Below are 5,527 nucleotides of genomic sequence, written 5' to 3'. Positions count from 1 at the left end.
CAAAAAAAAAAAAAAAAAAAAGTATCTGAAGAAATTATAGCTGAAAACCTCCCAAACCTAAGAAAAGTAACAAATATTCAGATACAGGACCACAGAGAGCCCCAAACAAGATGAACCTAAACAGACCCACACTAAGACATATCATAATTAAAATGATAGAAATTAAAAATGAAGAGAGAAATCTAAAGGCAGCAAGAGAAGAACACAGTCAGTTACAAGGGAAGTCCCATAAGACTATCAGCTGATTTCTCTGAAGAAACATTGCAAGCCAGAAGGGATTGGCATGATATATTCAAAGTCCTGAAAGAGAAAATTATCCAACCTAGAATACTCTATCCTGTAATCATTTAGAATAGAAGGAGAGCTAAAGAATTCCTCAGACAAGCAAAAACTAAAAGAATTCAGCAATATTAAACCTACCCTAAAATAAATGTTGAAGGGTCTTCTCTAAATGGAAAAGAAGTAAGAATCTATAGGAAAGGCAAATATATAGTAAGGATTGAAGGTCACTTAAATAAGCCAGTAGGTAGACTAAAAAAAAAAAAAAAGAAAATTGTAAAAGCAACTATAACTACAATAAACAGTAAAAGGATAAGCATGAAGATGTAAAATATGCTATCAAAATCACAAAATATGGGGGAGGGGAGTAAAAAATATAGACCTTTTAGAATGTGCTTGAATTTAAACGATTATCAGTTTAAAGGAAATAGATATAATTATGTGTCAATATATATGAACTCTATGGTAACCATAAGTCAAAAATATATAACAGATACACACACAGAAAGAAACTCAAGCATAGTACAAAAGAAAATCATCAAACTACAAGAAGAAACAAAAAGAAGGAAGAAATGAACAAAGAAGAACTAAAAAACAATTGGAAAAAAAAGGACTAAAATGGCAATAAGTACATACCTATCAATAATTACTCTAAACGTCAATAGACTAAATGTGCCAATCAAAAGACAGAGTGGCTGACTGGATAAAAATATAAGACCCTTCAATATGCTGCCTACGAGAAACTCACTTCAGGGCAAAAGACACACACAGACTGAAAGTAAAGGGATAGAAAAAGATATTTTATGCAAACAGGAATGACAAGAAAGCAAGGGTAGTAATACTCATGTCAGATAAAACAGACTTTAAAACAAAGCCTAAAGTAAAAGACAAAGAAAGGCATTATATAATGATAAAGGAATCAGTATAAGAATGGGATATTGCACTCATTAACATACAGACCCAATACAGGAGCACCTATATAAAGCAAATTACTAACAAACATAAAGGGAGAAACTGACAATATGTAAGAGTGGGGGACTTTTAACACCCTACTGACATCAATGGACAGATCATCCAGACAGAAAATCAATAAGGCAACACAGGTGCTAAATGACACAATAAACCAGTTAAACTTAATCAATATCTACAGGATACTACATCCAAAAAAAGCAGAATACACTTTCTTTTAAAGTGTGCTTGGAACGTTCTCCAGGATAGATCACTTACAAGGTCACAAAACAAGCCTCAACAAATTTAAGAGTTTATATGAAACGTATTTTCCAACCACAATGGTATGAAACTAGAAATCAAATACTGAAATAAAAATGGGAAAAGAGACTAAAAAACGTGCTACTAAAAAAACAAATGAGTCAATGATGAAATCAAAGAGAAAATCAGAAAATACCTTGAGAAAAATTAAAAGAAACCACAACTGTCTAAAATCTATGGGATGGAGCAAAAGCAGTTCTAAGAGGGAAGTTCATAGTGATAAAGGTCTTCCTCAAAAAACAAGAAAAGTACCCCATAAACAATCTAACCTACCACTAAAACAATTAGGAAAAACAGAACAAACAAGACCCAAAGTCAGCAGAAGGAAGGAAATAATAAAGATCAAAAAGGAAATAAAATAAAGATATAAAAAACAACAGAAAAGATCAATTAAAACAAGAGCTGGGTTTTTGAAAATAAACAAAGTTGATAACATGTAGCCAGGCTCAACAAGAAGAAAAGAGATTAAAAATAAGAAATGAAAGAAGAGAAATCATAAGAGAAATATATGCCAACAAATAGGACAACCTAGGAGAAATAGACAAATTTCTAGAAAGGTAGTCTTCCGAGTCTAGAATATAGTCTTCCAAGACTGAGTCAAGAAGAAACAGATAACTTGAACAGACGAATCACTAGAAGTGAAATAGAATCTATAATTTTAAAACCTCCCAGAAAACAAAAGTCCAGAACTGGATGGCTTCACTGAGGAATCCTACCAAACATATAAAGAAGAATTTATACCTATCCTTCTCAAACTATTCTGAAAGACTGAACACTCCCAAATCCATTGTATGAGTCTACCCTTGCCCTGATACCAAAACCACAAAAAGACACAGCAAAAGAAGAAAATTATAGGCCAATATCTTTGATGAATAGAGATGCAAAAATCCTGAACAAATATTAGCAAACCAGATCCAACAATACATAACAAGTATCAAATACCATGATCAAGCTGGATTTATTCCAGGGTCACAAGAATGATTCAACATATGCAAATCAATCAATGTGACACACCACATTAACAAAAAGAAAGACAAAAACCACATGATCATCTCAATAGACACAGAAAAAGCATTTGACAAAATTAAATATCCATTCACGATAAAAACCCTCATCAAAGTGCATATTGAGGGATCATATTTCAACATAATGAAGGCCATTAACAACAAACCCACAGCCAACATAATAATACACAGTGAAAAGCTGAAAACCTACCCACTAAACTCACGAAAAAGATAAGGGTGCCCACTATTGCTGCTTCTATTTAACATAGTACTGGAAGTCCTAAGCACAGTAAACAGACAAGAAAAAGAAATAGACTAGACAAATTGGAAGAGGTAAAACTGTCACTATTTGCAGATGACAGGATACTCTATATAGAGAACCCTAAAGTCTCCACCTAAAAATATGAAAACTAATAAATGAACTCAGCAAGGTAGCAGGATACAAGATTAATATATGGAATATTAAAAAAATGGTTATGAAGAACCTAGGGGCAGGACAGGAATAAAGATGCAGATGTAGAGAATGGACTTGAGGAAACAGGGAAGGGTAAGCTGGGACGAAGTGAAAGAGTGGCATGGACATATATACACTACCAAATGTAAAATAGATAGCTAGTGGAAAGCAGCACAGGGAGATCAGCTCAGTGCTTTGTGACCACCTAGAGGGGTGGGATAGAGAGGGAGGGAGGGAGACACAAGAGGGTGGAGATATGGGGATATATGTATATGTATAGCTGATTCACTTTGTTATAAAGCAGAAAGTAACATACCATTGTAAAGCCATTATACTCCAATAAAGATGTTAAAAAAATAGATAAGCAACAAGGATATACTGTATAGCACAATAAATTATATCCATTATCTTGTAATAACCTATAATAGAGTATAATCTGCAAAAATACTGATCACTATGCCATATACCTAAAACTAGCACATTACTGTAAATCAATTATACATCAAGGAAAAATATGATCCCTTATGCAAGGTAATAAAAATAAGTTTAATTTAAAAAAAAGAAGTTTTGAGGAAATTTGAGGAACTTTGGTTCAAATCAGCTTTAAAATTGGTAGTTCAGGTTGTTTTAGACATGTGGAGTTTATAATATTAAAGACTGTCTATCACAGTGCTGGGTGTCTATAAACATTTTTGGGATACACACACACACACACACACACACATTTATGGTTCAAAAATTGCTTTAATATGATCCAAGAAATCACTTGAGCCAAGGAGCTTTAGTTAATCATGCACATGCTGAGAGAACTGGGGGAAGTTTACTGATGCCTGTAATTTACTTTGAAGTGCACCAAAAATAAGATGGTTTAGTACTTGGAAAGAGAAATGGAAAAATAAATATTTGGTAAAGCATTTATAGGAAAATGCTTATTTTGGAATCTAGGTGATGACTGTTCATTGTAGAAGTTTTTCAACTTTGCTATAGGTTTGAAAATTTTTCATAATAAAAAATTGGAAAAAATATATTGTCTGTATGAGGTGTCAGTGTTCCCTGAATCCATTTTCATATTTTCCTCCCATGGCACTGATATAGAAAGATGGGCTTGAGGTCACTCTAGTTGTGTTAAACCATTTTCTCTATGCCCTTACAAAATAAAAATTACAAGGATCAGGCCCAGAGGAAATAGACTTAAGCAGAACTGAGCTTTGTGTAATTTTCCTGATATATTTCTTCTGATAGGACTCAGTAGGGTTGACTGTTGATATTTGAAGAGATAAGAATTGAGGGAATTAGTATTTTAGCCATTTTCCACATAATATGATTACAATTGAGCGTTCAGGGCCTGGTATAAAGACATATTTGTGCTTAATGACTATGATACTTGCAGAAAGCAGATACTTTAACAAAAGCAAAATGAAATATAGAAATCCTGACAATTAAGTGAAGGGCAATGTTTTATCATTTTTGTAGTACATGTGTAAAATTTTTTAAATTTGCTCTTTATTGGAAATTTTAAGAAATTATCAGTTAACCAGTATCCAATTAAATATACAAGATTGTTTTTAATTTGTTTTTTGTTTTTTAGTATAATGTCCACATCCACATTAGAAAATATATGCTTTCATCTTTATGATTCCTGAATCGTTATGATTCTGTAATTAAAACTCAAATGAGTTAATAAGACACTAAAAAGTAAAAATTTACAAATCCTAGAGATCGTCTATGAATTGAATAGTCAAGGAAGAGTTTATTACTTGAATTTTACTACAGAATAAAATGTACATCTCCTCACTTTTTTTCAAAATTTTATTACAGAATAAAATGTACATCTCCTCACTTTTCCTGCCATGACCTAAAATACAAAACTGTTTGGAGTAGTATTTACACAGCTACTCATCCCTGCAAATTTTCATATCTCCTTCTCAAAATTCTTTTGCAAAATTCTCTACAGCACTTTCTAAAACTCTCTTTGCATTAGAAATTAAAAAAAAAAAATCTACAACTGTAGCTTTTAGCACATTGCTCCTTCTACACCCCGATCTTAACTAAAATCAGATTCTTATTCAAGGACTGTGTTCCTTGGAGCTCTCAAGGAGGTATTTACTCTTATACATCATAGGAGATTGGAGAAAAGGCGCTGATATCGTTTTAGAAAACCTAGACCATTACTCTTCTACTTTTTTGCCTCAAACCTTTCTCATCTGAGTGTTCTGCCATGTCTGTTGTAATAATCAGAAGCCATTCTGGCCATTTCCTCTCAGTTCTCGATTATCTGCTTCACTGAAGCCCTCTCAGTGCATGGTTGGATACCACCCCGAACAACTTCAGCACACCTGTGATCAACCCAACACAAAGCTATGAGTCAAATCTTTCTTACATTTTGACCAACACTCACTTCAGTCACAAACTCTCATGGTCAGACCACAGATCTCGTCACGTCCCTACACTGCAGCAAGTTTGAATCTCTATTTCTATCATAGCAAATCTCATTGTCTTACTCTTTGCCTCATGCTATTTG

This window comes from Lipotes vexillifer, unplaced genomic scaffold (genome assembly GCF_000442215.2).
Source record: "Lipotes vexillifer unplaced genomic scaffold, Lipotes_vexillifer_v1.1 scaffold731, whole genome shotgun sequence".
Taxonomy (NCBI): Eukaryota; Metazoa; Chordata; class Mammalia; order Artiodactyla; family Lipotidae; genus Lipotes; species Lipotes vexillifer.
This window is presented reverse-complemented; position numbering follows the sequence as displayed.